We start from the raw sequence: 19,819 nt of genomic DNA, 5'->3' as shown, positions 1-19,819 counted from the left end.
TTCTTTGATCATTCCTTTTATTGGATATTAATATGTGCTGAGCAGATATTGTCTTTTTTCTTAACCCACCTGCAGAGGTGGTTGTCTCTGTCATCTGTAACTGTAGAATAAACATGACTCTTTGGATAGACAACTCAATGCTGATGGGTCATTTTGAGAGGCAGAGGGTGGAAAGAGAACCTCATTCTTTACATGTGCATGCTGTAGTGAAGTAACTGGCCTGGCAGGCTTTGGTGCATTTATTGCTTTAAAGTTGAAGTAGTGCTTTGTAACTTGCTTGGTCTCTGGACTCATGCTTAGTTGATGCTCCTGTTCACAGCTCCACACTGTGGGCTGGCCACAGCACTGTGCTGGGAAGTCCTGGTGTTAATCTTGCTGTTTCGAAGCCTGCCTGGGACTGTGTTTGTAACAGACATTTATGTGAGTTTCAGGGGCTGGGAGTTACTCTGGGAAATTCTGCTGCAGATTTGGGGGGCTTTGCTTAAATGTGGGCTTTTCTGCTTCCTTGGGATGAGACAGTGACCCAAGTCTTAGTGACTGGATCTCTCCTATACTGAAGTGTATTGCCTCTAGACAGAGTACTATTTACATACAATGTGTTTATTTTTAGTAGCTTGGGACTGTGGGGATTTGAAACAAGAAAATGTGCTAATTTAACTGGGAATCTTAATCTCAAAGTCTGCACACATGATCCTGCCATGTTTCAAAATGTTTTAAGAATCAGCTTGCAATCCAGCCTTGTATTTTTCTGATTAAAAAAAGGTAGTCTAAGTTCCCATAACTCCTTTTGAATTAAAGATTTTAAGCTTCATGTAAAAGGCTAGGTACCTTCATTAATGCCATAGGATCAGGGATTAGACCCCCCTGCACAGAATTAGGGGAAACACTGAAATTTGAACTGCAAATAGCTCAAGAGTTAGCTTTAATTAATTTTAAAATAATGTATGTTTACTTAAAAGAAATTGGGAAAAGTAATAATAAGTGGTCTCTTTACAGATCTTTTTACTGTAAAGAACTAAGGCAGAGAGCACTTTAAATCCTAGAAACAAATTTGGGAAATGTTGCACTGAAAGAGTATTATTAAAAAAAAAAAAAAAAGGTGAAATTTTTAAATGAGCAGAATGATACAAAAATGGTACGTATGGTGAAACCAGAGGTGCAGGCAGAAGTACAGTTCAGATAAAGAATAATGTAGCAATGTACATTTGAATTTCAGGTGGCTTTGCTATTTTTGTATATAAGATTTGGTACAGGGGATAGCACAGTAATATTGTCCAGCAGCCAACATAATGGGCAGCAGGCCAGAAGATTCTTATTCTTCCCAGGGTGATACTTCTCTCTACACCCCCAGAGTGTATTTCAAACAAATTAATGCGTGGTATGACACTTGTTGACCATATACAGTCAAGTTTACATTTTTCAATACTTGATTTGAAACTGCTGTGGATCAAAGTGACAAATTAATGGGAAACTGGAAGGAGGCTTCTTAAATGTACCTCAGTTGTTTGTAATCAGTATACCTTTTTTTTTATTCTGTGAAGAGTCAATTCTATATGTACCCCTGTTGTGTATATGTTGAATATTAGAAACTTGACTGGAGATTTTAAAGAATATATATATGTAATCATATGAGTTCTTTTAATCTTACCACATATATAGATTTTTTTTTTTTTTAAGAAAAGACTTTCTAATAATTTCAGTACTCTTTAATACTTAATTATTTATTCTGAATGGTTTTTTTTTTTCCTGGCCTTGTTAAGCTTGATCACTTGCTCATCAATGTCCAGATTGTTTTGTATTAGATCAAATTTGCAATATTTAGGCATAATGCTGTCAGTATTCACAGTGCTGTAGTACTCATACACAAATAATCATAGACATCTGAACAGACTTTGTAGTCAATGAGGCCAGTAACATGGGCAGAGTTGCTCATCAGGCCTGTGTCTTATGCAATCACAGTCCTACTTTATAAATGGAGAGCCTTTTAAATATTAAAAGCCAACCTGAAAACAAATAAAACTGCTGGTGGTCTCAAGTTCTATTAAAACATTCATTTATTTACTACAACACTTAAGTCAAATCTTTCCCCAGATTTTTATTTTATCCATGACCCATTTAAAATTCTAGAACCATTGGTCAAGACCAGAACTGGGGCTCCTTGACTGAAGTTTTAGGACTGTTGCGTTTTGCTTGTGTTCCCCTTAACTTCGTCAATAAAGTAGATTTAGTCTGAGTTTGTGGGGCTTTTTTTTAATTGCATCTGAAAAGGTATGAAAGTAAAGGGGGTACAAGAGACCCAGGAAGTCTCTAGCACCTTTCAGTTTCAGGCCTGGTGCAGATCAGAGCTATGGCAAGGAAGACTTAATTCCTCTTGCTGCTGTGAGGCTCTCGCTGGTGCAACCTGCGTTTTCCACAGGTTTCTTCTCCTGCCAGGCAAGGGTAACTGGTTGCTGCTGGAGGGATCAAGGCACTTGCAACACTGGAGAGCCAGCACAGGGTCATCTTTATGCCCTCCACTAGATCTGTTTACGTGAAGCAATAAAGATTCGACGTGAAAATTTACTTTATTTTTTTTCTTGAAATGCTTTGTTTTTTACGTTGGAGCTGCATAGGCCTGTTTCCTCTCACTTAGCCCCAACTCTTTGAAAATGAAAAGTGCATAGGATGTACAGACTCCAGCTGAGTTTTGTGAACTTTGATTTAGCTCATCTGATACAGCTGTGTACATTTAGAGTTGTTTCATACAGTATTGTTTCTCTACCTGGTTTGTGAAGGCTGATCTTAAGCAGACTTTGGAGCATAAAGCTTTGACTGATTGACAGAAATACTTTCAGATTTAACTTGGAATGTTAAATTCCCACTTTGAAATGAAGGTCAGATTGCAGACGGGCAGACCAGAACTTCTTATGAATAATTTGTCTGTTTTGGTGTTTTGGAGCCTCCTTTCAGCTTCCTGTGTAACTTAAAAGGGTTGTGTATGTTGACACTTCATACCATTTCAGCTGGTTTAGAGCCTAAAAATAATCCAAAGCTCTTCCTTTGTGTGATGAAACTATAACATAGATTTATTTTTTAAAAAAAAACCCACACTTTTCTTTACACTTTTCTCTTAGAACAGATACAGATCAGCATATTAGATGAAGATAGTGACACGGAACATTTGGAAACTCTTTCCTTTCAGAGACCAAGTTATGCAATGTCTGACAAATATCCAAACTGATAGAGAGCATAAAACCATTTGTGCATGCTTGAACTGAATATGCTGTAGGATTTGTTTCTTTAATTTTGCTATAAAGCCAGCAGTGTGATTGCTTTTCTAAAAATTATTTACATTTGTAAATTAGGGGACATAAGAGTGATTGGAATGCAGTGAGCCTGAAGCCTCCATTCAGAAGAAAACAGTCATCATCTCTCCTGGTTTAGGCAGATGGAAAAAGGAAATTATGGGGTGAAGTGATGAATCACTATCTCATTTGGTAAATGTATTTGCTGTCCAAGCCAGAGTCCTTGAATTCATTGTAAAAAGCCTGGTTTGAGCATAAGCCTTGGTCCTGCTGCAGTTGTCATAACTGCCCTGCAGTCATGAACTTCACAAGTCAGTTGCTTTTGAGTTGCACTGAGAAATGGGGCAGGTTCCTGCCAGAGAGCCTCGCCAGCTACTTGTGGTCACGTTTCTTGGTGTACAAGGCAGATTTCTAGCTGCCAGATGAGTGCATGCATCTGAAAACAAAGTTCTTGCCACCTGCTTTATTGCTAATGAAAACAAAGATTTTGCAAGATGCATTAAAGTGAGGCGAGCATTTTTTTCAAGGTGATAAAATCAGGACAATAGTAACTAAAAAAGCGTTTGTAAGCCCAGGGATACACTTGCAAGTACTAGTACAAGTTGCACATTAACAGTGGATGGATCTGGGCAAGTTCATGGTTGATGCGTGGCCCCACCTGCTGGTAGAGGAGGAAGGAGCTTCAAAACTAGCATCTTCCATGTTGTGTTTTAATCGTCACAGGATAAAAGTGAGAGAGAGCTTTTGAAAAGAATATTTTATTTGACCAATTGATATTTCTGGGAAAAATATATTACTTGGGGCACACAGAACCCCCTTTTGATCCTCGAAGATGACTTCAGACCTGAAAAGGCCTGTGGGGCTGAAATGCATCTTTTTTCCCCAGCTGTATCAATTGGTCTAAAAAAACCCTGCCTTTTGTTACACATTTTGCTTTAAGAAAGTGAAAGAATAAGACGTTCCTATTTTGATGCTATAAAAAATATTAGTCTGTTTTGTATCAGATTGGTTTTAATATGCCTTTCTATAGTTACAACAGTGCATTATGTTTGGTGACTTTGCTTACCTTTCTTTAGCATTATGTAATATTGATTCAGCCTGTTAATACCTTCTGCTGACATGAATGCTCCTGGGGCAGATTTAAAACAAGGCAAAGGTGAAGTAGCCTGCTCTTCTCCCTCAGAATAATCTTGATCTGTTCCTGTAGCTGTGATCCAGGAACATCTGAAAAAAACCACTGGTTAGCAAATAGTTCTTACTTAGGCTTACATGTGGTAACATCAGTTTGTGAGTTTCAGCAACACATGGTGCTAAGTATTTGCCAAGAATGGATCATTCTGCACCCTGAGCAAATAACCGTGCCCACTTAAATAGTTGTGTGATGCCATATAGGCATCCAGATTTTCTTGTGTGAAAGAACACAGGTGGCGTAACTGCAGCTGGCTGTGCACTCTTTCACATCTGTGTCTTGCTCCAAAGCTGCTTTCCATGATGAACATGCATGAAATCAATCTGAAGGCTAGAATACAAAGAAGTGCTTTATTTTCATAGCTAAGAATGACAAGGGGAATTACAGGATTTTAAAGAAATATTTATTTTAACTGGAGAAGGATTTTAAGTCCTGAGAATACTTTAGTGAGAATTTAGGTACTTAGGAGTATTTGAAGAGAATTTTTGGCTTTAACAAAAAAAAGTAATAACTGTGGTTAATACTTACTAACTTCTGTTCATGCTTTCAGAAAAATATATGTCTAAAATACAATCCTATTTTGTGATTTCATTACTAGAAGAGATAGAAGAGATTTTTTTGTTTTTTTTTGCTTTTTTGTTATGTATTAAATTTTCTTCATGTTGTTGTAGAAATGCCTGCATCCTTGGACTTTGCCTGAAGTTTTTTGGTAAAGGGTTAGCAAGTGTAACTTTCTGTACTAACTTTACTGCTTTTTATTCAGTCTTTTATGAATGCTGCATGCAGCAGTTCACAAGAATAGCACCCAAGCACTATTCTTTATTTTCACATATTGATCCCCTTTACAAAAAGTTTGCACGTAAAACAGCATTTAAAAATAGTATTTAATCTGACAGCTTTTCAGGTAATCAGAATCTATAATCAAAATCCTCAGGACAGAGTTTCAAAAACACACTACTGCCCTGAGCTAGGGAAAGGTGTAATTGCATATGGTTGCTACACTTTAAAAATATCTTTAAAGACTGTCTTGTATTTCAAAACTATTATATAAACTATGGCATGAATGGTGAAAAAGGTCTTTAACAGTTCAGTTAGCTGTCAGAAAATTTGCTTGTATAATCCACTGGATGTGTTTGTATACGCTTGGCATCATTTGCTGTGTTAGAGCATTTCCCAGATGTTCATGCCTGAGATAGTTTCTTCACTAGAGATTGTGGATGTCAAGGGCAAGGAGTGAGATCTACCCTTGGCAGGTCTGAACATGCCAGTTTCCATCCATGCTGGCAGATCACTCATGTCCGGGATGGGAGGATGCTGCTGCAGAAGGCAGACCTGTTGGCAGGAAGAGCAGTTACTTCTGGTCCACTCTGCTTCCAGAAGCTCTTGAGCAGCTATTGTATTTTTCAGTAAATAAGCAAGGTGTAGGTGAGACTGTTTTTTCTCTGTGGTGTCTTTGCCTTTTTTTTTTAATTGAGTTTCTGTGTGTTGGAAAACCAGACAAAGTTAACTGTGCTTTCTTTTAAAGTTTTGATGCTTTCTTCTAAAAAACAATGCACACTTAAAAATCTAAAGATCCTGGCCAAAAGCCAAACTATTTCACTTAAAACACATCAGATTGGTGTAATGCAAGTGGTCTCCTCCTTAATCTTTCTCCCCTGTTTTGGTGGGGGATTAGATTTGTTGGATGCGGCATATCTGAGCAGTCCTGTGCTGTAGCCTCCTGCTCACCAGCTGGGAAGGAAGGGAGAGTAGCACAACCTGAGATCGTAGTCTGAGGAGGGAATGTACCTCCTAGGAGGCGTGGCTGCACCAGTTTTGTATGTCTTGTTTACAGTTATAACAGTAGAATTTATTTGTTGGGGTTAGGAGAAAAAAGTTTTGTCCTGTCACCAATTTCTTCCTAGATCTCCTCATCCCACTTGGACAAGATTAGTAGGCAGCAGATAGGCATGGAGGATTATTTGTGGTGAAGAAACTTTCACATGGAAATGCTGCAGACCCATGTTTCAAAGCATGTTACAGCTTCTCCAGTAGTCTGTCTCAAAGGGAAGGCTTTTAGTTTGTGAGGGTACCTTTTGATTTCAAAGCCCTCTTCCTAAGCTGGAAGGTAGACCAAAGTGCTTAAATTAGGCAATTAATGAAAGAAACCACTAATTATGCACAGTGGCAGATAAGGCTGCACAGCTGTGTCTGGTTTCATTATCTTTCTATCCAGGAACATTCCAGAAATAAGCAGTTAAGGGCAAAGATTTGCAGTCCTTTTCCTACTTGCACATGGTGTTCAACCCTGTGACCACACATTCCAGTCCTCTATTGCTAATTCGCAATTTTTCATGTGCTGCGCTTGGATGGAGATGTGAAAATGTCTGTTGTGTTTATGAACTTAGCCCTGAATTGTCTCCTTGCCGAGACACAGCTGCTTGGCACAGGTGAGGAGCCGCAGAGGCCACAGCAAAGCCCTCCATCATTTCCTGCTTTCCTCCTAGTTGACTGGCACGTGCTTGAGGGGCATCTGCCCTGCAGTGGTCTGCAAAGGCTGTGAGGCTCCAGGGCACCATGGGGTGCAGCAAGGTGTCATCTGCTCCCATGGTCTTCCCACCTCCGCTGATGCATGGGTCTTCTGTGATGGGTCGATGCCCTTTGAGAGCTCCTCTGAAACAGGATGCTCTTGGCTGACCAGGCTTTGTGCCTCTTACTGTAATACCGTCTTTCATTCTTCATTTGATATTTACTGCACTGTTTACAATATAGCCATTCCCTTGAGAGAAACATCAGAAAATGTCATCCCTTGACATTTTGAAGCAAGTTATTTTGGGTACTTTGGAGTCAAATTGTACAGATGTTTGAGTATAATTTAGAATATATTCTTGCCAGTCCAAATCTACTCCATTGTTCTTAAGCCAGAATGGTGTAGCTAGTCATTAGTCTACATAAGCAATTTTCTTATGGAGAGAAAGATTTAGGGAGGCCTTTTCTTCCACTGCAAGCCAGTTCTGAGAATAAAGAGTTTTGTAGTGGTCCTCACAGTCTGGCCTGGTCAATAGAGAAAGTGTTAAAGAATGCATATTCAGAACAACAAGTAGCAAAAACTTCGTCTCAAATATCTGGAAATAAAGGAACTCTGTTCACTCAGTGAGGGGTCCTCAAGGGCACAGAGGGATGAATGTTTGAATTCTCTTTGCTCTGCTGTATTTATAATTTATTACTGTTGGTTGAAAGATTACCGTGCATTCCCCACTGCTTTCGTGTTTTTCTAACTTCCTCTTGGGTCAAACTTAGTGTTGACAACTCCAAAACACTTCTGGTAGTCTGTGTAAGTGGCAGCCCCCTACGTGAAATGAGAGATTTTCACAATATTATTGTCAGGACACTTTTTGGAGGTTATATTAAATCACTGGTTTAACAATGTTTACTACAGAGCAACTAGCATGAAGTCTCACTTCTTTTGAGCTGCATTCTGGCCTTTAGGAGAATTCTGAATGCTAAAGGAACCTTTGGCACTTATCTATGTAATACTAGTCATTGCTTTGGACTACTCTCGTAGTGATAGTTCAAAGTCTCTTATATCTTCGATATTAAAACTTGGGCTGTGGGTGCCTTCCCCAGTGATTTAAGATGCGGGACTTTGAGTTGCATGTACAGTTTAGCAAAAAAGGGGAAGACGGTTACCAACTGTTATGCTTTTTCTCCAGATGTTTCCTCTAAGACAAATATCTAGGGTTTTATTATGACACAGTAAGAACACACCAATAAGATGAGAATGGTTGGGGGTTTTTTTGCTTTTCATTGTCTGTTTGATCTAAATAGCCAGTCAATCAAATACTGTGGTAAATTGTCTGGTAGTTTAGATGGAACATGCCCATGCTTGTTAATGTGAGCTGCTCTCTTCTAAACAGAGTATTAAAACACTTTATTCAAAATCCCTTTGGATGCAAACTAAAAATAAGATTATTTTAAAGTACTGATGTTCTTGAAAATGTTATACATGGTTGAAGTTTTTTGTTTACTTAAAAGACTTGTTCATACAAGAAGCAGCAGGCTGCTGTTTTACTTTCCCTTAAGTTGGTGGCAAAACCCATTTTGACTACAGAAGTAACAGCATCAGATGTATAGTCAAGGTTTAGCAGCACTGGGACAAATCCCACAGTTCTTATTCTCACTTCTCTCAGGCAGAATTCCCATTGCTTTTAGGGTTTGGAGCACAAATGCTAGCTCTGTTCTGAAGAGATTCCAGTATACCAGATTGCATGTAATATGAAATACTACACAACAAACACTTATGTACAGAACAGTGTCTGACTGTCCTTTCATGGATTTTGAAGACGTGGAAGGGAAATACTGTTACAATCATCTCTTCTGAGGTCCTGGGCTAATGCACAGCATGGAGTTTCACTTGGCAATTCCTGTATGGAGCTCATAACTCCTAGACAGATTTAAAGCATGTTCCATGTGTGATGGTAATGAGGGTTTCTTATAATTGGGGAAATGATATGGTGACGAGTTTTAATTGTATATTGTTATTGTAACAAATTATTATATTTACAATAAATAGAGTTTTATTACGTTGATGCATGTGCATGTATATAGTGAATTACACACTATAGTAGGAGAACATTGCAAAACCATGCATCTAAAACTTGTGTTTATACATGTAATTACACCCTCTCTTAGCATATGCCATCTGATACAGTTTTTAATTACATAGTTGCCTGACCCCTTTTCCTGCTTATCCTTGCTTTGTTCATTGTTGAGGTCTTCACTGAATGAGAACTGCTTCATTCTGGTTGTCTAGTTTGTGGTCTTAGGCCAGCTTTTTCTTCACAGCCTTCAGGCTCCTCACTGGAAACAGGTTTCTTCATTGCCTCTTCTGCTCTTTCCAGTGATGTGGCTGATAACAGCTTCATAATGCTTCATATTCACAAATACTAAGTTGTCTTCAGGACACTGTTGTGAGCAAATGTGGTATCATAATTCCTGTGAGGAATGAGGTAGATCAAAAAGACAATTAAAAAGTAACTACTGTTTTAAGATAGTTTAAGGTTAATCTCTTTGTAATAGGGAGTTCATGTGGAAACACACCTCAAAAAGCTGAATCTGGGGATGGAACTCTTAAAGAACTCTTAACTCTAACACTTAAATGTTCATTGAGAGAACCAAAACCAGGAACCAGAACTGCATTAGGTTTGACAGCGTAAGGCTTTGTCACAAGCGGTGAGTACCATCTGCTCACTCCATGTCTGGCTTCAGTTACTGAGTACTGGGTGACCAGGATGATTCCTTGCAGAACAAATCTTCCTGGCATACCCCTGCCTGCGTCATCCAGCTTCACCAGCTGGAATCCAAATATAAGCATCAAAAGCAAAAGAATTATTAGAATGTGAGTGCACAGACTCAACAGATGTGGTGACAATTTAGTGTTGTCTCACTTGTTTCCCGATTCTGAGAATTCAACGTTTCAAGTTCTCAGTACTTTGTTGTACAAATAAAGCATGTCTTGCAATAGAAATATGCGTTTCAGGGACATGCACGTTTTAAGTACCTTTTGCTTTAGGTTTTTATGGTGCATCTCTAGTAGTTTTGCTTTTTTTCACTGTATTGTAGTTGTGATTCACAATGCAGGAATTTTTGCAAATGATCACATAATATAGTGAATTACCGTCCTTGAAACTTGATTTTAGTTTTCTATTAGAAATCAGTAACTTGCTTACTTGAAAGTTGCTTTTGCTACCATCTTTATTCTGCCATGCTGTAAACTGCAACCTTATTTAATCAAGGTGTGTGGCAGTGCAACTTTATCCTAGTGTCACAGTTTTCTCCTGGATTACTCTGTTGCTAGTATCATACATTACATTTCTCTTTTGGGAAATACTAGTTTAGAAAGTGGTAATCAAGGCGGTTTTGGTGTGGATGATAGATGAGTTATGGGGGAGGTATGAAAAATATTCTGACACCTGGAATGCTTATAAATTAACTTTCCAGACACACTAGAATCATGAGAAGAGTGTTCTGCCACCGAGGAACCTGTGCTGTCTTGCACCAGACCCCTGTGCCACATCGGAGAAATTGAAGGATATGCCTACTCTATATGAAGTTGTCTGGACAACCCTTGTATTTTTAGGTTTTTCCTATTTCGTGTCTTCTAGATACTCATATGGAGTTTGCAGGGTCATTGGGTTTGTATGTACAAACAAGACACAGGACTCTGAAGAACCATGGCATTTGATCTTTGAAAACCAAGAGTGTATGAATGCATGCTCCTATGAAAATCCTGAATTGCAAAAATCATTTGTAGTGGGCTAGAGAGGCATTTGACAGATTACGTGCAAGTACATACATGTGTGTTTCATTATTTGATTGCCTTAGGAGACTGGTGTTTAAGGTGGCAGATCTACTTATTAAAAGTAAAGCTCTTTGGCTGGCAGGATTACAGAATGCCTGAAGGAGAAAGAGACCAAATGCTGAGAGAGAAAGAGAGAGAACGTGTAATGTGCAGAAAGCAAGGGGAAGCTATAAAGCCAGCAGGAAAGAGTAGACTTAAATGTGGTTCCACTTCGTTCTGTTGGTCTTAAGTTGATAGCCATGCAGAAGTAAAAGCATGAAGTTCTCTCATTTCAATATGAATTTAATGTTCTGGAAAATATAGAGTTTTCTGTCATGTTAAGTAAGATTTGGTCACCCGTTTGCAGCCTGTTAGAAATCTTTAATCCATGCTTATTTTGCTGACTCAGATTAAAAAAAAAAAAAAAAGCAGCAGCTTGCTTTGAAGCTTTACAAAGCACTGTCAGACCATGGCATAAGTGGACTCGCTGATAGGCTCTGAAAAAATAGGCTCTGAAACTTTGTTCTTAGTCTTGATTACCTTGATGCAAGACTACAGTATTGACTCCCAGTATATGTTAAATTTCTGGATGTAATTTGGTGATATGTAATTTGTGGCTATTGGGGCGGGGCAGGGGGAGAAACCAAAACAAAAACCAACCCAGTCTTTATACATAGTACTTTAGAACTAAACTATCCTGTAAGGTTTTGGAAGCAGCAGACAATCAAGTTGAGTCTTGAGAAGTCAAGAGAAGTCTACATCTGTGGCCTTGCACTTGCTTGCTTGCTTGCTTGAGTTGGGTCCCTTCGCACCTCAGGCAGTACAGATTAGAATATTCACTTGGTCCTTTGCATTATTTATTCCTAGCTGAATGCCATTAGAATAACCTTGACTTGCTTTGTTTCCTAAGACTTCTCAGTTTGAGAGCAAGGTTTGAAATGTGGAAAGCTGACTGAGGCAGTGAAACACAAGAAAAAGAGAAGCAGAAGGGCTGGCTCCCCTGAGAGACCAATAAATATGCTATTTAAAAAAAACCAAACACAACCAAACAAAAAGCATTTCCCTTAAAACAAGACCTAGATTTAGATGATTGCTCATACTGATCTCTCTAAAAGAGGCTATTAGTGGCACATTTACCATGAAATATTAGAACCCTTTGGGAGGCAGCAGGCTCCTGTTTAGCAATTCTGAGTCCTGCAAGAATTAAGTACCTGGTGGTAGCATAGCAGAGCTTAGGTGAGTTATACCAGCTGTTTGCTGCATCTGCCATTTTTGAGGAGCTTTATCTTGTAAAAGCCTCAGTAAAGTTCTTTGAAGATGCCATGGCTGAGCTAATTAGGATACAAGTTTTTCCAGCTTCATGCACAAGTTTGGAAGGGTGAAATTAGAAGGAGAGCAAGGTAGAAAGATGCTTGCTCTGATGTAGCAGGCAGTTCATGTGAACTACGCTTAAAAACAGGGAGTCATAAGCCTGTTAGAAAAATCAGGTCAGTTTAAAATTAATGCATTCCTTTTCCTTCTCTTCTCAATAGGGAACTGGTTTTTTGGAAGGGTTCTCCATCTGGGAGTCAAGTGAGCCATCCTTTCCCTTCTTGGCATGGCCCACATTTAAATAAATAAATAAATAAATAAATTCCTTTAAAAAGGTAAAATGAAAGGAGAAAGAGGTGTTCCCTTCCAGTAGGGTCAAATAAAGGTAATTATGGTTCTTTCTTTTGGCAAGTTGAGCAAGGGATTCCTCTGGAGCACAATTACAAAAACAGACATGTAAGACTTCCTTTTTTTTTTCTGTTTTCCCAGTAGGATAGCAGGAAAACAACCAGGATATACCTGGCCCTTTGACAGAATATCAGCCAATTCCCAGTCCTTGCTGGCGAGTGTGGAAGAAGTCTTATTCCTTCCAGCCAGCAGCCTTTCAGCCTCACGAATGTCCACCCATTTCTTAGTGAGTCATAGCTGGAAGACATTTTCACATGTTTGATCACATCTTATGCAAGTCAGGGTTGTATTTTTACTCTTTTATTGCATCCTATATTCAACATTCTGAAACAGCTGATTGATTGTAGCTTTAAGCTTTGTTTGTACGTATGTGCAAATAGAGATAGATGTATAGATAGATGGTGCCATTATATTTTCAGATATGGATGGGTTAGAACACTAGCTAACTTTCTTGGCAGGAGCAGGATGGTGGAAAAACTGTTGGGGTGTTTTGTGTATGTGACCTGTTGAAGCTCTGTACACTTGCAGCACTTAAATATTCAACAGATTAGTATTTCTTGGCATGCTCATTTATACACTCTACTCCCCTAAGTTCAGAGGCAGTCAACGTGAGCATTGATCCTGCTCCCCATGAATTTTCTACAGGAAAGTTGGAGAATGTCCACAGCATGTTTCCCTGTGCTGGAGTAGGCCAGTGTAGGGTACCTGCCTGGTGGCAGAGGCAAGGAGGGGAAGCAGCAGGTCAGAGTGCTTCTTGCTCACCTCTTGAGTCTTTGTAGAGAACATAAAAAGAGCTTCTGCCTCCCTGGCTTCTTCCCAGGAAGAGCAGCTTTCATTTGATCCGCCTGAGTAAAAAATCACAGGGAACATGTTGTCAGTTCTTAACGAGACGTGTATGGTTTTTTAGTTTGCACAGTCCCTCTGCTGTTTAGGCTTTCCAAGACCACTTACAAAATATTTTTTGCAGTTATTTAAACCTCTTCTGCTCAGTCTCATTCCTTCACAACACACTGCTTGTTTTCAAGAGGGACACGTTTTTCTTTGTTTTAGACCCCAAGAAGCTCTTTAACACTGTAGGGTTGCATGAAGGTTGCAAAAGGATTTCTCCCAGTTCAAGTGCTTAGAATTATGGTTGGGTTTTCTTAAAGAGAGGCTTTGCCTCTTGCTTTTAGTCTCTGTAAATGAATACTCCCACTGCAGACTGAAATCCTGTTCCATACCTCCTTGCCCTGACTTCAGTTAATCTTTGGCTTGCAGACAGTGATGTAAAAACATAGCCAGTTTTTCATGCTAGCTTTTCATTAGTGCCACATTTGTTGTTATTTTCAATTCTTTTTTTACACTTCCTATAAACAGATTTTGCACTATATGAATTTCTGCAACACAGTACACAAATGAAGGTCTTTGTCCGGTTGCAGTTAGCCAGCCAGTTGAGACCGTGGCTGCTTTGTAAAGGTCCGTGAAATTCATTCACCACTTTAACTGCTAAGATCTAAATTAAAGTTACTTCAGCAGTGGAGTGTGAACAAACAGTGCTTTATGGAAGAGAGGTCTTTAAGTTCATGCATTAAGTACATGTACTTCATATTCCATGATGTCCTTTTTGTGTAGCTTCTTGATAGTGTGAAATATATTGGAATGAGAAATCAACGCTGACATTGCTATGCAGAGAAATATTGACAGGTGTATGGTATGGGTCAAAAAAATCTTATTACGTACAAACTTAGAGTTTTCTTCTTCATCTGAAATTAAAGACGATGGTGGGATTAACTCTCTGTAGATCCAGTTCAGGAATTTCCTAATAATGTTGTTGTTTCCGTATCTATGTCAGATCAGCCCATGGTTTAATGGCTGTAAGGATTAACCCAGTTTTACTTTCTTATCAAATTGCCTTTCAGCATTGCTGTATTTCTGTTGCTACAGCTAGAGCCCTAAGCTCTTTCCTCTTTTTTTTTTTTTTTTTTTTTTTTTTTTAAGAGGAGGAAAAAGGCTTGATTTGAAATATATTAAGTTCCAGAATAAAAAAGTCCTTCTGGTGCTGCATTGCTGCTACCATTGTTTACTTTTTTTTCCTGGGTGACTGCTATACAGTCATTATTTTTAACTTTCTGTGTATTTACAAATGTTTCCCATAATTCCCAAAAGATAAAGGAGCTGTTTTGGCTTTTATCTGTCAGCAGGTTCTGTCAGTGCTTTTATGTAAATTTTCCAGATCTAAACAACGTGACTTCTCAAGCACCATAATACACATTATTTTTTTCTTGCAGTACTGAAGAGCTTATTCTTTTCCTCTAGACTGCTTGCCTGCAGATAGTTTGAGGGGGATTTGTTGGCATTTTTCCCTCATTAGTTTCTCCACAGCAAAAAGGCAGCAAAACAAAGTATTCTTTCAGAGCAAAACAACATACTCATACTGTCCTGACTTTTTATGTATTATGATTATTGAATAAAAAGAGAATGTTTTAAAATATGCTTCTCAGAGTTATTATCACAAACCAGGAATGGCCTTGCATAAGAAACAACTTCATGGTACCAAAAAAGGAAACTGCAGTAAGGAATGGGGATCTTTTACAGGTGGGTCAAGTCATTCTGGATAGAGTTGCAGCATCCCCAGTATCTCACAGTGAACATCCATCGAGCAGTCCTATCTCGGTTACAAAGAGCAGACACTACTGAAGCACCATTACTAACCATCACCATGGTTATGTGGAAAGGGAATTGAGGTTAGTAATCTTGGTAGGTTAGTGCCAAACTATTCAGAAGAAAATACATGTCACTGCTTTCTAGGTAAAAACAGTTCCAGCACGGGAACTCACTCTGTCTGTGAAGTTTTACCTGATGGAGGTCATTGAAATCGTCTCACCACTGGCTTACCAGAACCAAAATTTTCAAGTGCCTCTTGAGATGGACCTCAGTATTCCTTGCCTTAAAAGATAGGCAGCTGTCTCTCTCTTATGTGACAAAGGTTTCCAGTATGTATTTCCTTCCCCACTTGCTAGGAAGAACTCGAGAACAAGTTGTGGAGCAAAGTACTCTTGCATGGGAAGCCAAGTTGAGTTGAGGTGATAGAAAATTCAGGTTTGAAGAGGAAAGTAAACAGGAGAACATGAGTCTACTGGATGACCATGTGTCCTTGTACAATCTGGATATTGCTCCAGGTAATAAATACCTCAGCTCTTCAGCTGGGTTCTGTCCCTTGAGAGCACTATGCTCGTGTGCTGAAATGGGCAGGGTAATTTTATTGGAAAAATGCTATGTCATTATGTTGAAAAAGATGAAAGGAAGAACTGAAATTGCACATGCAGCCTTAGTTCTTTGTCTTAAGTTTTGAGTGCTTGACCTTGTGGTCTTGATGCTCTTTCAATGTAGTTTTATGTGTCTGTGTAGTATAGCAGGCATGAGACAGAGGGAGCTTTGCTGCTGATTCCTTGTAGAGTGACTGTAGTAAAACACCATGTAAATGTATTAACTAACATATGGTCTCTTTAGAATAATGCTTTTACTAGAGTTTCGCTGTTGCTTTTTTTTAAAAGAAGTCTAGAGTGCAGAAGTTAATAGAATATCATGGCTTTAATACCCTTGGAAAAGATGAGGTAGAGTTTGTGGGAAGACAGCTGGCATCAATTCTAAGAGATGGCTTAGTTCATCTTAAGACCAGTAAGGGAGATTTTGTTTGTAGAGAACTATCACAAGTTTGTTCTGATTCTGATAAGGCCTTCTAGGTGCTACTACTGCAGTCTGGATGTTTAATGACAACAGTAACCCTGCAGGGGTTGCACTGGGTTGCACTACCTGATAAGTAGATCACAAGACACAGCTACCAGTGGAATGTGCTGCTTGTCCTCCACCTGTGCTATCCACACTGTGCTTGAATATTCAGTGTCATGTATTTTCCTTTTTGATATCATGTATGGTTTCATGTCAAACCACTGCCAGAAGCTGGAATAGTAAGTTTTTCATTGCCAGTTAGTATCTCTGAGGAGAATTGGGTAGAATTACTTAAATTCTTGCACCGCCCTGGAGCAGCAATCCTGAAGGAGGAGGAGGAAGTACAACAACCCTTACTTGATGAAAAAGGCAATGTTTTGCACTTCACCTGGTCCAGCTTCTTGGTTGACCGTGTCCTGTCCCTCCCTTACTGTCACCTCTGTCATCATCTCCTTGCTTGTGGCAATGCAGTAACTTGGTAACCACACCATATTTTACCTCTCATCTGCTGATATCCCTCTGACTGCGAACTGCTGGCAGGGAACCTGCAGACATCAACAAGACATGAAAAGTAGGTGTTGGCTTATTAAAATACTCTCTTTCTCTGTCCTCAGAATCATGCTCTGAGGACCATCCTGGCTCGTTCTATTTAGGGACATTAACCTGCTCTTCCATTTAAAGTGATGCTCGTAGGGACTGTGAGAACGCTGCTACCCGCTGTGCTTCTGCATGTCACACAGGGCTTGGGGTGATCCCTGAGAGTGAGGGGTAAGAGGGAACTACACAACAGTCTGCCACCCCTAAGAAAAGTGTGGGAAGCCTCTAGCCATGCTCCGTGCTCCAGACTGTGGGAACGAGGTGAGATGCACCTCTCCTGGAGACCGGCAGTATTGAAGCCCCAGGGCCAGCCTAATTGGGGTTCAACTCCAACTGTCTGTCCTGGGTCCCCTCTGTGCTCCTCAGCTTATTGAGTGCCCTCCTCTACTTAGAAGCAGAAAGGCATCTTTTACTACATCCTTGCTTATTTCTTATTTTATTGTTTCTGCTTATGTCATAGCTCTTTGAAAGAACAGTTGAATAAGCAGGTGGTTTTCCCATCTCTTCCTTGGGTTTTGGGGGGGGGGGTTCTTTTGCAAAACAGTTTATGTGTTATCTATGGCGTTATAACGCAGCCTACTGTGTGCCAGAATGTTGCACTTAGTCAGTATTTTTTTTTATAAGCCTTGCAGTTTTTCTTCAGAACAGGGCTGCTCATTTCTCTAATTATGTTAATATTAATTGTAAATAATTGCAGCCATTTCAAATCCTAAATTCAGTTCTAGTTTGAAAAGGAGTATTGCAAAAGCTCACCCACAGAGGGAAGCAGAATTCTGTCTTTACAACAGTCTTAACTACAGGCTGCTTTTAAAAAATTATCTGTGCTTCAGTTGAAGCCAACAAAGAACATCTGTTATCTTATTTATAGCTCCTATTTCTAAGAAGTATATTCTGTAGCAGATCAGAAAAGTGCCTGACAGCTCATAATTCATAAAGTTACTGAGGTTTAATCTGATAGAGTATTATGTACAGAATTCCATCCTGGTACAGACAGTATCACTTCCCTTTCAACAGATGATAGAAATAGGGCTTTATGAAACATTAAATTAATGTGTGTGAAAGATGATTAGCAGCCACTGTTAAAAGTATTAAACTATATATAAAGGAATATAGTACTCTACACTATGTTGCTGAGTGGTTTTATTTTTCTGCTTATTTGTGTAGCTAAACTTTCCTCAAGCCAGTCACTGTCATCTTTTCTTTCTTTCTCTCCACACTTTCATTTTGTTTTGTCTTAGAGGAATTCTTTGTTAATTAAGGCAGCAGCTCTGTGACAGTCATTCGTTTTTGTGTCAGAGAAGGGTAAAGAGACTCCAGATTTCTTTTGGGAGAATTGGTACATTATAAAGTATGACTTTCTATATCGAATCAAAGCTTTGTTCTGTCTAGTTCTGCCATCTATTGTTTATAAATTATTTTCTTGTGCTAATCTGTATTCACCTGGGCTTGTTTCCCTTCTGTTCCCATAGTTGCCTCTTATTCTCCTTAGCCCTGAGAGTGCAGCTGGTGCAACTTTATAAATGGGGATGAAGAGGGGAATTAGTTCTCCTGGCCCCCCAAACTTCCTGCATAATCACCATGCACTTGATATTTTATCAATTGGACATTGCTTGCGTATATGTGCTGATAATCCTGGAAAGGGTCTTGGCAAAGTATTTGACTTGTCTCAGTTACAGCATTGGTTTATAGAGGTAACTATGTCTTTTTTGACATATTGTGTGTAGCCCGGATAAAATGAAGTAACATTCAGTTTTTATTCCGACCCTCCTAGATTCAGTGGGTTGGACTGTAAGTGGCCCAATCATAATAGACATCTATTCATCCTGGAAAAAATGACTGCCTGGCCTTATTCTGTTAAGTGCCACGTCTATTATAACAAGTTGTATACATTTTTCTACAAAAGTCAGTTTGAAATGCCCTTTTTCAAGCTTACAGGTGATGTTGTCAGTACTTACCTCACACAGAGAGTTCTGGAGATGCTGGCTTTGTATTTTGGGCAGTACACTGGGACAGACTGGAGTTCAGAAGGTCACGCTGGTGATAACTCCTGCAGCCGTCATCCTTTGGAATAACTCCCCTAGAAAAGTTCTTGTCACTCTGTATTACTGATGTAGGATCACAGCGGAAGTATGGATGCTTTAAAAAGCTATTTGAAGTCCAGAAGCATATTAACAGAGTACTGTTTATCCATGAGGGTTAAATGTTGTCACTGAGATGCCCTAGAAGGGTGTTCTGCTTTATTCAGGTGTTTCTCCATTAAAGACGAAGGAAAAAGAGGAGTGACAGCTGATGCGATAAACCATTTTTTCAGTACAGATCTGTATTTCCTTCTGTGGCTAAAATCTTCAGCGTACCATTAACAGAGAACATCTGAATGAAGTTGTCACTTTGTCTGCTAGTTCATACCCAACACCTACTGACTGATGAAAGAAGTAGACTGTGCTGGCCGCATAGTATTGAAGGATTTTGGAATTGGCAGTATTTCCATCCGGCTTCTTGGTTGTACTCCAGTCACGTAACGTCACCAGGAGGCATCATTTCCCTATGCCTTTTCATAGTGCTGGGATCATTCATATCTCAGTAAATCTTGACTTGCAGACATTTTTCTGCCTCCGTAAAAATGGGCTTCTTGTGAACCTGAAGGCTGATAGTGCTGGTGGGCCAGACCGTTCCTTTTTCTAGTGCTGGGATAGTCTTTACCTCTCTTCATTTCTCCCGGATCTAGTCTCCTCTGGCTGCCAAGGCTTCTGTGGTATTCTGAGTCCTCAGTCTCCCTGACTGACGACATCTGATAAAAATAAAAGACAAGTAATAGTAGACAGACTTATTAAGCCACTTGTAATGTTGTGTCAAATTCACTGAAGCTTAAATCTCTTTCATATTTTTCCATGAATAGTGTTGTCTTTTAAAATCTTTCTAATGAAACCAGTACTGGAGAAGGTGGTTGAGCCCTGAACAACTCTTCCTCCTGCCATTTTCAGTGATGCTTTCAGCGTCTGGGAG

At 39.4% G+C, this 19,819-nt stretch overlaps 1 protein-coding gene and 1 long non-coding RNA gene across 3 annotated transcripts in view; one reads left to right on the top strand and one right to left on the bottom strand.

The window, feature by feature from the left end:
* Positions 1-19,819, top strand: part of PIK3R1 (phosphoinositide-3-kinase regulatory subunit 1) — a 60,693-nt gene that overhangs the window by 6,927 nt on the left and 33,947 nt on the right. The window lies entirely within an intron of this gene.
* On the bottom strand, positions 8,810-19,613 carry LOC115337136. The gene is made up of 4 exons (XR_003922036.2): positions 18,772-19,613; positions 16,608-16,764; positions 13,274-13,356; positions 8,810-9,447 (listed from the first exon to the last, which is right to left on the bottom strand). It is a non-coding gene; the product is annotated as an uncharacterized LOC115337136 (long non-coding RNA).

Source organism: Aquila chrysaetos, chromosome Z, assembly GCF_900496995.4.
Source record: "Aquila chrysaetos chrysaetos chromosome Z, bAquChr1.4, whole genome shotgun sequence".
Taxonomy (NCBI): domain Eukaryota; kingdom Metazoa; phylum Chordata; class Aves; order Accipitriformes; family Accipitridae; genus Aquila; species Aquila chrysaetos.
This window is presented reverse-complemented; position numbering and strand designations above follow the sequence as displayed.